Source organism: Gambusia affinis, linkage group LG02, assembly GCF_019740435.1.
Source record: "Gambusia affinis linkage group LG02, SWU_Gaff_1.0, whole genome shotgun sequence".
In the NCBI taxonomy this organism is placed as follows: domain Eukaryota; kingdom Metazoa; phylum Chordata; class Actinopteri; order Cyprinodontiformes; family Poeciliidae; genus Gambusia; species Gambusia affinis.
In genome coordinates this window covers 23386682-23402930 of record NC_057869.1, presented here as the reverse complement: position 1 = coordinate 23402930, position 16249 = coordinate 23386682, and the positions used below count along the sequence as shown (strand labels likewise).

The 16249-nt window shown below is 39.7% G+C and overlaps 1 long non-coding RNA gene across 1 annotated transcript in view; it reads left to right on the top strand.

Moving 5' to 3' along the window:
* The window catches only part of LOC122841399, a 33552-nt gene that overhangs the window by 9363 nt on the left and 7940 nt on the right, over positions 1 to 16249 (top strand). The gene's annotated exons all lie outside the window — the stretch shown is intronic.

Here is a 16249-nt window from a genome sequence, read left to right as displayed (position 1 = left end):
GCCTGCTCGGGCTTTCCAACACAGTTTGTCCACAAGCTGCGACTGCCATTTGGTTCATTACTGGAAAAAAAACAAAAAAACAACTCTGTGTGGAGTTTGTCCTAATTTTTGCTCAGTAACGGTCACCGCTAAGAAATGGCTCTACTTCAGCCTTAGCTTGAGGAAATCTGATCATGATACAGTAACAAAAATAACGTATAGAAACAACATGGATTATTTTCTTTAGGAGTTTAATATCAAGAAATAGATTTTTAGGTGTAAGCAGACTCAGCATGGATTGTAACTTCCACACTTACTGACTGCTAACAATTTCTATAAAATAAATGCATGCACTGATGCGCCGTCCCAGGGGGAGCTGAGATCTCCTGCTAGCAGCAGGTGAAACTGACTGTCAACTGCAAACAAGTGGAAAACCTGTCAGGATAGATGAGGAGGGAAGAACTCGACCTGTTTGGCAAAACGTCTCATTGTTGCCCCAACAGTGGGCCTGTAGGTGAATTCATTTCAAGTCAGGAGCTGAAACGTATTTACAACTATTTCTGACCACATTAATATGCAAGTACATTAATATACACCACTCTGATATAATACTACAGAATTATAATTTTAAAAAATGGTAGCAACAATAAATTCCAATTAATGATCTTTGAAAAACATTGTTGTTGTTTTTATCTTCATTAATGGTTCAGTGAGAGCATCAATAAATAGCAATCAGAATGAATCATATTGCTACATTTATTGATGTGTGTAGTTTAGTGGAAAGAATTGCACTTTTTTATGTCATCTGTGTCTTGAAGAATCCTGATGTGCTTTCACTGCAGTGATATGCAGTTGTATAAAACAGACTGAAAAACATTAATAAATACCTTATCGCCACTTTTGTTGTAATCGCAATAAATTCCTCCAAATAATAAGAATTCCACCCTTCTCTAAATCATGCTTTTCTTTAATTACTGCATCAACGTTTCTTAAGTGCGGGGTTAGAACGTGCTATAATCTGCCAGGATCAAATTCTGCTGAAGCAGAGAGAAAGATTGTTTTCTCTCACTTTGTTTAATTTAACAAGGTTTTTTTTTTTCTTTCTCAAAAATATCAACCAGCCAAGAAAAGAAACCAGAACCTTTTTTGTTTAGGATTATTAAGGGGGAATTTGCTTACTGGCATGAATAAAGACTCAGTTCATATGTATGCGATGAGAACTGTGGCCTTGTTGAACATTGCAGATTTTCCATGTGGTGCTGCAGGAGAAAGATATGCTTTCTGGCAGCAGGTTTGGGAGTTTGGGATTTCCTGTCCATCTTCCTCTTAAATAGGGTCCAAGCAGCTCATCTTTAATAATAGCAACTTATATAGTGCTTGTCCTCCATCTTCCTTGGGCCTGACTCAAAGTGATGCCCTCTATTCAGCCGCTAGCTCATCCATCTGCTTCTATAGAAATGGATTTTTACACAGTTTTCCAACTTTGCAGTCTATGTGAGCTCTGTGAGGTCTTTTTTTTCAACTCAGGTTACAGGTTTGCAAAATAGTAGCACTAAAAGATCACACAGTGTTTGTACCCGTCTGTTGTCCATGGAGAAAGCTGGGGAGCACTTTCAAACATGATTAAGTTATAAACCAATATGCAAAAGCTTTGAATATCTCACAAAGTACTGCTCATTGCTTTCTATGAAAATAAAAAGAGTATGGATCAATTACCAACCAATCAAACAATGGCCTTCATGGCTTTAATTGACAGAGTATTTGTCAAAGAAGCAGCCATGGTAAACAGTAGAGCTCAGAATCTGCAGGATATTTTTTACTGTTGCAATGCAATCCAAAATTCTAGCCATTGTAAAATTGGCATGAAGAAAGTTTTTGAAGACAAAAAAAAAGAGCATAAGCCGCATTTGCGGTTAGCCACAAGTCTTTTAGGGGACAACAAAAACTTGCAGGAGACGCTAACAGATCAGATGAGATGAAAAGTGAATCCTTTGGCACTCATGCAAAACACACTGTGTGCTGTGGAAAACTAACACCACGCATCCATCTGAACGCCTCATTCTTACTGGAGAATCATGCTTTTATTCAACATTATGCTTTTCCTCAGCAGGTATTGTCCCTTTACTTACCATCTGCAGCCCTGTCGTATTTTTACAACTGTAAAATGTCTCCTGTTCTTAACAAGAAGCATTTTCACTCACGTTTCCTATTACACAAATAAGCAGAAAACAAAATAAATGATAGAACGTTTTTGTGATTCATCTCCTGTTACAATGACGTGAGAGTAATTTGTTGAATCTGTGTGTTGAAGGTAAAACTCATAACATACTATATGGGGCAGTAGCTGCGTAATGTCTGCCCTGTTAAACAATCGTTCTCTATAATCATGTTGAAGCAGGTGTAAAATGTCTGTTTTCTTCGTCCTCTATTGTTCTGTCTCTCTTTTGCATCTGCCATGTGTTTCTTTAAGCAATATCAGGTTCCTCTGTGCTGATATCCATGCCGTGCCAGCCTGGGGTTATGGTTTGCAAATGCTGCAGATGCTTCCATAATATGAGAGCTTCCTTCTGTGTTTATTTTCTTTGTCGCATGTAAATGTTTCAGGTTATCATTTACAATTTTAATATCAGACAAAGGAAACATGAGTAAATGCAGAAAGCAGCCCAGTTTTCAAATCATTATTATATATTAAGGAAATGCTGCCAAAACTAATTGGTCTAATGTGAAACAGCGACTGTTACATTTTTGGATCACTTTCTTGTAATTTTACACTGATTCCTGTTAAACCAGCCAAATCAAGCAATCATCTACATATAATTTATCTAAACACATGAGGTTGGCTAAAAGAAAAACTCAAAAAGACACACCCTGCCCCAATTTAAAGAAATTCCTCTATCTGCAAAGGGTTACAATGTTGTTACCAATGCATTGGGGCTCCAGACAACAACAGTGAGAACCGTTTTCCACAAAAACAGAGAAAACATCAAACAGTAATGAACCTTTTCAGGAGAGGCCAACCTGCCAAAGTTACTTTAGGGCAGAAAAAATGACTCATCCAGGAAGTCACAAAAAAAAAAAAATCTGGATTATTACTGGAAGCACTGAAGGTCAGTGGTCAAAGCCACTGTTGATTCAACAAGATGTGTAAGACTTTTTCGAAAGTGTTCAGTTGACTGACAAGACAAAAATGCTACTTTGTCGAAGCCTCTTGTTATATCCGGCGCAAAACTAACAGAAAAACAAACATTTGAGATGACATTTGTTGTGAATTGGAGCTATATAAATAAACTGCATTAAATTGAATTGAGACATGGTGGTGTTGTAATGTTCTCGGACTGTTCTGCTGTTTTAGGATCCTCTATGTTCTTGATGTGACAAGGAGTTTTGATCTTAAGCAGAAAGTCTTGTCCTACCATCAGTTTGTTATGCAGCAAGTCAGTCACGCATAGTAAAACAGCGAGTGTACATTAAAAATAATGAAAGTTTTGGGGTGTTCTAGTCAAGGTCTAAATTAGATTGAGCTACAGTAATATAACATCAAGTCATGCTCAAGCAAAATTATTCAAAACTGAACAAAAATAGAACCAGGTTAGTTTGGATTGCTGTTCTCCTTGGTAAATGTAATCACTATTTGAATAGCAAGGAGGCAGATACTTTTTTCTCCTTGCTGACTGAACCCTGGATGGTGAACAAGGCTGAGGTAGTGAGGCCTTCAGTCTTGGTTTTAATATTCTTAACACCTTGACTCATTTTCGAGAAACAGCCCACAGTGATCAACATCTAGGTAGCATTTCAAAGGGCGTTGTCTCAGGTTCTTATCTTGTTTATGGAGGCAAAATGATCATTATGCTGCTTCGTTATGACCTCAGCATTTCCGTAGAGCAATTTCGTTTGATTCTTGCACACATCACTACTTACGTGGCAATCAGATAAACGGCAGGTGGGAAACCAAAGTCAAAGATGAGATTGTGATACCAGAAACTCAGTGTTATTTTCTCTTAAGATATTCTGATTATATATTAAATTAGCTGATGTCTGATAAATGTGAAATGTTCTGTGTTGCTTCCATACCCTGATCTCTATTTCTTTTCCAGTAGTTCTCAAATTTGTCAGAGGGGAACAATATGTGTTGCTGCTGCAGGAGAAATGGAAGCTTTGTTGTGACTTTTCATAGGTGCAGGCAAAATTACCTCTCAACAAAGTCTTTGTCCAAGCAACAGGATACCTAAGCTGAAGCCCGAGCGGGGTGGAGGGGTGTGGAGATAAATCTGGGAAATGGATAGCTTCAGGTCGGGTCATCGAAAACAGTCTGTGATGCTGCATAATCGACGAGGATCATGGCCGCAGGCTGGGAGACCATTGTTACATCAATGTCACACAATGGAAGCGTCACCTGGCAAAGTTTGTTTGTGTTGACCTTCTCTTCACCACAACCACAACTATTTATTAGACTCCCAAGTGTGACCTAGACAGAACAGGGATTTGTGGTTAAGGTGACAATAGGTTGGGACTCAAACCGCAGGTAGTCTAGGTGTCTCTGGGTCAAAGTTTTCTAACCACCAAAATATTTCAGGTTTTCAGTAATTATTATGCAGCTAGCATGATGGTCTGGAGATGAAAATTTGGTGATTTGTTTCAATTGTCCAGTATAGTACCATTGGCTTAAGAATGCAACAATATTTCAGTAACATGCAGTTCAAAAACAAAGAGTTTAATTGTTGCTCACAACTGTGTGTGCAGTTCAACACAACCATGAAATCTACATAGCGATAAAAATGGTTAATTTTATAATTTCAACAATGTTTCCATAATTAGAAAATAATACCAATCACGTAATGATTGGTAATTAAAATTTGACAAAAAGTAACGCGTCTGTACTATTGAGATGAAGATTCGATTTAAGTCATGAAGGGTTAGATAAATTAGCCAGCACTTTACTGCTTACCATACCTGCAAGCCACTTAGCATGCCACCTGTGCTTTAAAAAAAAAAAACTAAATAAGGTTAGAAACCTTATTTATCCGGGACATAAACTCCTACGTTTTGAGACAACCGCATGAGTAGTGCATGAGTGTGCATCCATTTGGGCAGAACTCTTCCATGGAAGCAAAGGGGAATTATGGGTGAGTAACTACGTAGAACCAGAAACACGTGTGGTCTTTAAATATGATACATAACACAAGGCCTTTTTGACTTTAAAATAAAATAAAAGGAAACGGTCTAAACCTGTTCTTGTAGGAAAGTATCCCATCTCCCACTCTTTCCCTGGCACAAGCAAAACAAACCAGGCATGCTGCGGTTCTGTGCCACGTCCTGCAATTTCCAGAGCTAACTGGGTCCTGGTTTTGGCTGCATTTTGTCTTGTAGATATGCATGTGGATTCAGTTGTTTTTGCAAGCCGAAGAAAAGTGGTGAAAGGCTCACAGTTTCTTTAACACACTGCCTACAAGGACAAAGCGGCTGTCAGGAGGAGGAGGATAAATACTGAATGTTTTCACAACCTGGGAACCCCAAAAGTTGTTATGTTGGTACTTTAACTTTCAAAGAGGGTGACTTATTAGAAAGGGGCTCTGACTGAGCTTGAACACACACGGCACGGACACAGATATACCACCGGCACATTTTTCTCCTGCTCCTGATCCTCTTCGTAAATAAATCTAATTTACAGCTGCTGAGAACAAGAGGTCTTCTGAGTTCAGGCACAGCCGGCTCGACTAAATCAACTTTAACGGCAACAGCTCCCGCAGCAGGACAGTCATCGAGGAACGGTTTGGATACCAGATCAATGGCAGAAGAGCAACAGAGAAAAAGAGGCGAGACAAACAGACAGAGAGAGACGGCTTGAATTGGGGGGGGGAGGAAGTTGGGAGGGATAGATAGACGTCCTTCACTTACAGGCACATCGGTTCACACACACAATCTCACTCTTATCGACTGCCCGAGGGTGTCAGCAAGAGTCGTCGAGGTCTCCTGCACAGAAATAGTCACCATGGCTCTCTGCGCTTCTTGATTACTGCTTTAGATCTCAGCAGGTGAAGGACAATATTGTTCAGACACTGGAAGAGAAATGTAGCTTCAAACCCACAGCTGTGCCTCACATTTGCATTTGGTTCTTTGCTCGTGAACTCATGGATCTCCAGGCTTTTGTGTTGAAATCCCCTGGGAGAATATATGTTGTTTCATTATTCATACTTTTAAAACTTGTCCTGAGGGACAATTATTCACTGATCAGCTTTGGTTATGATTGCATGTGTGTGTGTGTGTGTGTGTGTGTGTGTGTGTGCGTGTGTGTGTGTGTGTTGTACATTAAACAAGCCAGCCTTTCTGGGCATCCATGTGAAGTGATCTGTAACTGTGGTAACTGCAGGCTATGATGGGACATTTTCCCTGTGAGTGACTTGGCCAACTTGTCATTCCCTCCGGCTTTCTTGCCCTTCAAGTCAGGTTGCATGTGTGTGTGAGCGCGCGCGTGTGTGTGGGGTATCATGACTTACTTTAAGTGTGTGTGCGTCTGTGGAGGGTGAAGAAATGGGTCTGTCAGAAGTGAATGATCAGATTAATCAGGTGGAACGGAGCAGACAGCAGGATTAAGATATGGTGGAGAGGGAAAGCCCAAATATAAGCAGGATAGACACATTCATCTGTGTTTGAAAAAAAGACCCCCTAGTTATGCGCTCGATACTAAGTCCTTTTTTTCATTTCCTACTGTGTGTCTCTAAGATATGTTTAAAACATGCTGAAAAACCAGCAACTGGGTTTGTAGTGAAACATCTATAATACTTGTTAACCCCTTAATTGTCACCCCAAAAACACCAAAATGTTATCCAATGGGTCCCTGAAGACGCCGGTGTCATCTTGACAGTTTTGAGGTTCAGCAAGGTAGTAGTCCTTTTCTAGTAAAAGTTGTGCTAGAAAAGGAGGAAAAGGAACCTGTTTATTGTTTTATTTTGTTTACATCACAGATTATATTTTTTGAGTTGGGAAGTGTTTTTCCAGCTCAACCGGAGCAACTTTGGCTTTCTGGAGAGCATTTAGCTTTGTTCTAATTCAAACATAACATTTTCAAAAGCATAACCAACGACATAGTCCTAAAAAAAAAAGAAAAGAAAAGAAAATGCAATTCCACTCACATTTGCTACATTGAGGGGAAAAAAAGCTGAAGCTTTACTAAAAACTATGAACTCAACAAATCCACTGAAACGGCCTGTCGTTTGCAATTTTATTACTGAAAATCCAAAGGGTCAGCTCGTGTTAGCTATGGAGGTGGCAGGTCCAGTTTGTTATTAATAGTTTATGCACTGTTGGATAACACATGAGAACTAGAGTTACACAACATAATGACCAGCAGTCTCTGGAATATATGAGCGGGGATATTCGATGATGGAAAAAACAATAACCACGATTATTGCTTTGAGACATGAACATTGTCTGATACATGAACATATATACATATATATAAAAATCACACTTGAGCACAGATTTGGAAAATTGTGTGTTCAGGAAGATAGAAAGTAAATGTGCTGCAGTAAGGTCAGGTTCATAGACAAAACGTTGCACCATCTGGCGTTAATAGCATTAACTGTGAAGCAGAATGACTTTTACAGCAGTAAAGCCTTGCATGTTGTTTACCATTACAGTCAACCTGTTTAACATAAATGAACTTTGCTAGCTTAAAAGGATAGATCATCAGGCGGGGTGAGATAACAGCCTGTGTTTATCTCCCCCATCCATTTAGTCCTCCTATTGCTGGTGAATGTACACCTTCATACATTTATTGATGCTTCTTTGTTTGTTTGTTGTTTGTTTTTTTTTATTTAATGAACTGGATTAAAAACATTCATCAATATTAATGACCAGCCTATTTTTGAGATAATGCTCACATTCATTACCATCCATTAATGTTTGTTTACCTAATTTGATTGGACTGTAACCTTCACACATGCACATAATGCACTGCTCAGCTTGCCTGGATGTGGGTAATCCTGATGGAGTGGAAGCTAATTGAAGGGGAAGTTGAATATATTCTGTCGATGTTACTTCATCTTTCAGTCGGCGGGATACTATCATTTGAGTTAACCTTAATCAGATCTTACGTACTGTTGTATTCATCTAGTTACATTTCCAGTCGGACCTGCTCAGAATTGCTAAAATGTGCAAATTGATTTTTTTTTTTTCCTTTTGCTTTTCACCAGCAATTATGTTTTTTTGTTTTTTTTCTTCGCTTCAAATTTTAATCTTTTCCAACCTGCTCATCCTTCTCCATCTACTTCTTCCTCTTAGGTTGTCTCTCTAAAGCTACTCTAATTAAATACAAGGTCTGCGGTGGTGCGGGGTCTTCCAGCCGAGCTGAGGAGAAAGACTCTAATTCCAGCTCTCAGGATGAAACTGTGACACACAATGGCCCTGCCATCCTCTCTGCCCTCCCATAGATTCCCAACTGAAAGTCCTCTCCTCAGGCAGCTTTTTAATAGGCCTCCATTTCCTTTGCTCTAGTTCATATACACACATTCATAGCCTGCACGCAAGCACACATGCACCTGTGCAGAAGCACACGTGTACAGTGCGCGGCATGCATGCACACAAGCCCGTGACCCCCTGCGAGTGTCTGTCACTTGTGCTGCAGCTCACACTGCTTTGGGCTTTTTGAAGTGTTCTTAAGGCCAGACGACAGCCTTTTTACTTCCCACATCGTGCAGAGGCACAAACGCCGAGCCCGATTCGGTACTCCACTTGCCAGCATTGTAAAGGCAGCACTCAAGGGCATGCAGTCGGGGCCTAAAGGTTTTGGCCATTTTCCCTGCATTATGTAGTTTTTAAAAAGCACTTGAAGCAGGAAGATTTAGCATGAAATACATTTGAAAAGCAGGTATTTGGAACTAAAAGGAGTTTCCTGGTGAGGGCATTAGGTTTAAAAAAAAATAAAAAATCAGTTGCTGTTCTTCCTAATGGACTCCATTTATTCCAACACAGGGTGCAAATTTTGCTCTTGGCTAATATTTAGTTGTCAACATTGCTGCTTTTTCCAGGTTCAGAAGTCACTATATTTGAACACAAAGTTTTTGTTGCTCAAAATCAGATGCTGCAACAAAATGTAGCAGTGGATGTCTTTGTCAAAAAACAAAACAAAAAAACAAACATTTTTCAGCCAGGTTGTACCAGGGGTCTGCTTTAAAGGGCTAGATTGTGAGGATTGTTTTTTTTTTCTGTGTATTCATCTCAGGTCCGCCTCCTGCACCGTTCAGGCCAGCCCTGACCATTTTTTGATTATTTATGGACTATCCTTTGATTGTTCCCAGCTGTGTCTCATTTCCTTGATTACCCTCTGTGTATTTAATCCCACCTGTGTTCCTCGTCGTGTCTTCCTTCTATGTCTTTGTTGTCAGTTCCTTGACACAAGTTTCTACCAGTTTTTTTTTTTTTCCTTTCCGTTATGCAACTGCAGCAATGAGAGCCGATTTCGGCCCGACAATGCAACGTACTTTAGACTTAGAAGAGCTCCAGAGTCACTGCTGTGCATGCTGGAGGTCATGACCTAAGGAAGCCATTAAACTATATCATATTATGATATAGTTCTGATCCTAATTTTCCCAAACCAAACTATATTGTGTGGGATTTTTTTGACGAGTGCTCTGTAGTAAAGTTTGATTGGTTGACAGATTTTGAAAGGAAAACACATTCAGTGAATGTATTTCATTGAATGTATTGCTTTTATCTCCTTTTTTGGGATATGTTTTGTCATTACTTCAGATAGGAAGGAGATGCTGTGGAAAGAAGCAAGATAAGAAATTTTCTGCCTCAACTGCAGACATCAGAATGGCTGGAAGCTTCTTTTAGATTATGTGTGGGTATGTGCTGGTGGGGATGGGGGTGGCGTTAAGCTCTATCCTGTGCACCCAGGGTTTTTGGATCTGTGTCGATGTGTTTTTGCCCTGAATGATAATGCTGCCTGTTGGAAAGACTAGGGCTTGTTGTGCAACATCTTGGCGCTCAGCTCTTCCCTCCTTTTTGTGCCATCCTCTCTCCCCTCCTTCGCTCTCTATCCCCGCTTCTCTTTCTCCTTCCAGCTACCCTTCCCTCACTCTTTTTTTTTTTTTGCGCTGTCTGAGGCCGTAGATGTGCCTTAGCAGCACAAAGAGACAGTGTTTGGAGAGGGTGGGAATAGCTAGAAGGAGCTCATCTGCTCAGTGTGGCGCCCATTACGTATTGATCTGGACTTCTGGGCAGGGCGGCGAGGGCAAGTTTATGTTGGTAGCTAAATAGATGAAAGAAGAAAGCCGCAGGAGGATGTTGGATGTGCATTTGCCTCAGTGTGCTGCTATCATTTTGTCTCGGTGACGTGCGAGGTTGTTTGCCGGACGACTGCAGAGTTGATGTTGAGGTTTTGGATACAGTCGCCTGCGTGTAAAATCGGCCTGTTGGTGCATGTAGCCGACTATGAGGCTTTTGATCTGATGGGGGAATTAATTTGCTCCAGCGCTAATACAGAAAGGAGCAAACTTCATGTTACTAGTCAGCATCTGATCAAGGCTACGTTCACTTAAGCATGATAACAAAGGGAGAGGAAAGCATTTACAAGTGCACCACTTTATCTGATCCATGGGACATAATTAGATCTTGGTATATTCCTCACTCATTAGTAAATAGGGGTTTTCTGATTTGTACAGTAACATAGTTTTATAGATTTGGCTAGAGTAGTAATAAAAAAAGTTTATTTTTTATTTTTTAGGTGAACTATTGCTTTAATTTGCTGTAAGCTGTTTATCTTTATTAAGGCGTGCTGCTCACCACTCAACCAATTTATTTGATTGAAGCTGGTGTCACATTAAAAGCTCTTTATGGGTGTTTTTGTGCTTTCCCATGTGCAGGTTTTTACAAGTGATGACTGTCCGTTGCCTAGCTGCGTGAATCTCCTCGTTATCCCTCAAGGCAGGGTGTGTCTGTTGGTGCATCTTTTGGATGTGGATCTGGGAATATGCAATTTCCCAATGACAAAGCCCCATAATAGCAGGGTAGGTTGTAGTCTTAAAGCAATTGGGATAATCTACTGGTTTAGCAGCAAAGCTCTCAGAACACCCACACTGCAAATGGTCTGAGTGGGTTGAGAAAGACTTAAAAGAAAAAAAAAAAAGGAAGAGAGGGTTTTGTATCTTGATGAAAACAGATTAATGGTCGCGGTGTTATATGTTCTAGATACTGTGTTGTGATAATCCTAAATCAGTTGGACACATGATATCTCTCACCACAAGCGTCGGACTCTGTGAGGTGTTTCAGAGTCCCAGCCAGTGAGTGTGAGCTTGATAGGCTTGCTGCAACTTGCTCTGCTCGCCCAGCTCTTCTCCAAAGCCTACACTTTCATCACACACAAGCACATTCACACATCTTGGTGAGCAGATTAAATCTGACTGATAAGCACCTTTCCTTGCAGGTGCTGGAGCGGGTTCTGCGAATCTTAAAAGAAGCACATTGGACAGATATTAATCTCACTCTCCCCCTCTGTGCTTTGCAGTGCTCCCTCGGTTTGTCTGTTGGTTCTTTTTATTCGGACTGGTATACGTCTTTGCTTAATATGTTGCAGCAGAACGTTAAATTATTTAAATCCTGACCAAATAACATTGTCAGTATGAGTTTCCCATCTTGTAGGCAAACCACTAGACTAGCAAAGAAGCAACAAAAGTATTTCTTAGATGAACCGATTTGGGATTTCTAGCCAATACTTGTTTCTGCCTATTGGATTTTTAAACAGTTCATTCCGTCTTCTAAGGACAAAAGCCAAAACATATGTGGCAGGTTTCAGAGCTAGGAGTTTTGAATCCAATAAAAATGAAAGAATCACAATGCCTTGAATCAAAAGAAGAGCTTTTGGTCGTTCACAGACCAAAACTAGATGTACAGTAGTTCTTATGATGCTGGTTACTATTAGGAAATCAAGTGGTTACATCAGTATTTTCAATTATTTTTTTTTATTTTTTTGAGTTGATCATCAGTCTGATAAATTCAGGGGAAAGCTGGCAAAATCTCCTCTCAGTTGAATTGACTGGTGCATGTGTAGTTTTTCCAGTCATGTTTTCTGCAGAATCCGTTGTGCTTCTATGGCTCTCATGTGTGTGGGAGATTTGTTCTTGCTCAAGTGAAAGCAGGGAAATTTAAGCTCCTTTGAGGTGAACTGTAATGAGGAAGAGGAGGTGGCGGGAGAGTGGTGGAGGGTGTCTGTGTTTATTGCGAAACAATGAAGAAAAGCTAGCATCTCACTTGCTTGTTTGAATGCCCCTAGTTTAGAGAAACGGGAGTCGTTTGAATGGCAGGATTAGGTTAGGCCGACAGCAGTGGAGGGGCTTATAAACCATCATGCAATTAAAATGACTTTGTTTTAAAAGGGGCAAAATCTGATTTGAAATCTGACTTTAACTCTTCCATCCTGTTAGCTTGATTCTCCGATGAGAATTTCTGAAAACTGTTTCTAGAAAGTAGAAAGTTAAAACACTTACTGCTAATGACATCTCAGTAGAACTCCGTTTAAAGAAATCTCTGCCGCATTATGTCATAAAATGTTACGGTCTATTTAAACAACGTTGAACATTGTCTTCTCCAATTACTGATATTAAAATCAAAACAACCTCAGTGTGAGATTTATGTGTCCCAGTTTTTTTTCCCTGTCCTCTCTGCCTCACTGTTTTTATCTCTTGTGTCAAAGGCACTGATTGTAGCCGCTCACTTACAGGGAAGTCAGAAATGTGAATGCCAGCAGCAGTATTTTCTCTGATTAGTTTGTTTTGTTTATAGTTTATATAACTATAAATTATTATGAGTTAATTCAGTTGCCTGAATTAACTCATAAAAGCCCAGGAGGTGCTGTTTCTTTTCTCTACACGCTTCCAGTCCTTGCATTTCAACAATCGTCTTCTCTCTGCCGCAGCCTTTAAAGTCACTTTTGAAAGCAATGACTGCCATTAACCAACTGTCAGCGTGAGGTGGATTAAATTGTGATGGGGTATATATTTTTTCTTTGGCTGTGGATGCTGTACTGCAGAAGTGTCAAAACTTTCTTCAATCTAGCTTAAAGGACTTTTGGCTTCTCCTTCCCTGTCATTTAGTTCTACTTTCAAATAACCCATTTCCTGAACACTCGGATTTTAATGCATCTAAAAGAACGAGCGTTCTTGTTTAAGCTCACAGAGAATTTCTTCTACTGTCACTATGGCATATAAAAGTAATTGTGGGTTTTTTCCTCTGGGCTTCTGAGGAAAAAGGACAGGAAGAGGAGCAGATAGTCTGGATGACTTTTAGTTTAATCATCATCCTTTTCTCTTGAAGAGACGTGGTGGGTAGAGCCGTAAAATAAAGATGTGGCGCTGACTATTTCCCTTGAATGCGCTTTTTGTGGCTTGTGGGTCTTTATCCTTCTATTTTTGTGTTTGCAAGAGAGGCAGATCTTAATCTAAACTTTTAATGTAGACAGCCACTTTCATCTGGCTCCATTTAAATGAGTGACCTTGTTGTGTTCCACTTATACTTAATGAAGGGATGTGCTTTGATTTTTATTTTTTTTTTCTTATATTGCATCTGCTCTGATGTCCTTTGGGAGACAGAAAGTACACACTTGTCCGCTCAGAAACGTCTGCATGACAACATGCACATGCTATTTGTCCGGGAACGGTCGTTGCTGGTAATGAGACTAAGTGTGGCGAGGCGGAGAGACAAATGAATGAAACGGCTACAGAATCACTGGCTCTGTTTGATTTGCCTCCACTAATTCAAATAGACCATCTGATAAATTGAGAGGATGGGATGTACATCAGAATAGCAAGAGGCGTCTCTTTGTTGTTCCCCATTCACAAGCAAATCACACCCCAACCCCCGCGAGAACACCCAGAGGGGAGAATGTTTCCTTATGTGTGTGCCTGCGTGTGTGTGTGTGTGTGTGAGAGGGAGAAAGAATGAGCCTGGTTGCCAAGAGGTGCGAGTTTTCGGGAGGTCCTGTTGAAAGCAAATGAAGGAGTACTTGTGTCAACATTCTGACGGCAATGATGAGCCACAAAGCCCCCTGGCCAAGCAGCCGAATGGCTCCAACACCAGCCTGTAAGAAAACAGGAGGTGCTCTCTCACGGCACCCTTACGTTCGCTGTCCTACATCATTGGCTCATTTTTTTTATCTCAGGCTGCTCTGCCTTTATTCTTCTGTTTGAATAGGCTTGCAAATTTTGTAAGAGAAATGGGGGAACAAAAGTTTCAAACATTAGAAACTCAAATGCTTGTACTGTAAAAGAGTAAATGTTGAGTTAGTTTGTATGCTACTTTTGAAAATGGCTTGACTTTGAGGTCACTTCCTGCAAAGAGACTGTAAGCATGCAAAAAATTTGGTATGCTCTTCAGGAACTTATGCAAATTTTTAACAGCAAGCTTAATCATCTTCCATAAGCTTTCCATAATCTTTTTTTAAAGGACCTGGCAACTACAAGAACTAGCGTACCCTTCCACTGCTCCCAAGGGTCTGAAGAAGATAATCTGAGTCAGAATTTACCTGAGATATTGACCCTATTAAAGTGCATTTTGATTGTGCAACTTGTTCCATTTTGCTGTTGTTTTTTTTCTCGCAGTTTATCAAAATTCTTATGCAAAGTGGGTCACTCCTCCCATACCAGAAATCTTTGACAGTGTTTTGCTTAGTACCTGAATGTAAAAGAGATCGAGGTTCCTGTCACAAGAATACAACAATAACCAATAATTCTGTCAGCAATAACATTTTATGACCCATATAAAGTCACAAAGTCCACATGAAGGTGAACTATGACAAACATTATGGGGATTTTTGCTGATACGGACTGCATGTTATTTTTGTTTTTAAAGAAGAAGGAGAAGAGACGGTTCTGGTTGACATGGATTTGCAGAGATATTTGTCACAATTTTTATCATGTAAAGTTGAATTATGATGACTGCAAGGTCAAAAGAAATTTAAGACATTCACAGAGTTACCTAGATAGCATTTTTCATAACCTTAAGCCTTTTGTCTAGAGCTTTAGAAGGTAGAAGTGTTTTAACAAAAGTGTTTCAATGGGTTTAAATTCTTCCAACGCACATATTTTAACTTAGGTCTAAAATAACTGGCTGCTGGTGGCAGTTATCTGTGGAGACACAAACTAAAAAGAAAACAAATTGTTAGCAGGTCTTAATATTGAAGCAGACCAGGCACACAACCATTTAGTGACTTGTCCAGCCTAATTTATTGCAAATGTTAAGGTAGCATGTTCCTTCGGTTTACGAAGGGATTCTTGTTTGGTTTCAAAGTGTAATTGCTATAAAGAATTCAGAAGTCAGTTGGTAACTCAAGAATCAGGTGGTTGAAATTCCAACTGGCATTTTCATTCATCTGCTTTCCATAATAAAACCTTTGCACAGACTATGCAGTCACTCTGTATCAGTTTCCCTGTCAGTTGCTGTCAAATTATTATTATTGGTTATAATTTAATTGCTGATAATCATGTCATTCCATTTTCACCCGGGGAGTATCTTTTTCCTTCCTCCTCATTATGCTCTCCAACAACCATAATGAGGGAGATAGAGGAACAAAAGTCTTGATATCTGTTAGTTTACATAAATGACACTGGCAGTAAAAGTCCAGACAATAAATAGTCCAAGAGAGGATTTAAGGGAGGGTTTAAGGTAGTTAATTTCTGGCGGAAATTGCAAGGAAGCAAACTGGAAAGCTACCTTTCGTCTCAATCACCACAACACAAAGTAGTCTCTGGTTTTAAAATAAAAATGTTCTTAAGTACGAGGTGATTTAAATATTTCAGATTTTCTATAAGTACAATTATTTCACAGAGCACACTAAGATGCTCTTAACATTTTGGAGACTGTTTCAACAATAGATTTGTTCAGTTCTGAGTGGCGAAGCTTACTGCTCCACTCTGAAGGAAAATGCGGATGTTACTCCTGTGCAATTTATATTTTACACCACATTTGCATCCACTTGTCAGAAAAAGTCTCCTCTCGGGCAAGTTAGGTTTTTGACTAATATTCATAACAGTTATCTTGGATTGAAGAAAGACTGGGTTTTAAGTTTTGTGTGATTTTTTAATCTGTTCACAGTTTATGATTCTTTCTTTGACACCAAAGTAAACATAGTTATAAAATCTGAGTGTTGGAGGGTTGCGAGAAATGAGACTTCATTCAATGTCTTCTCAGTACTGCAGCACTTTACTCCTGTGTCTCAGATCTCTTATGAACAATTATATGCAGCTGAATGCTAAATGCATGTAGACATATATATATT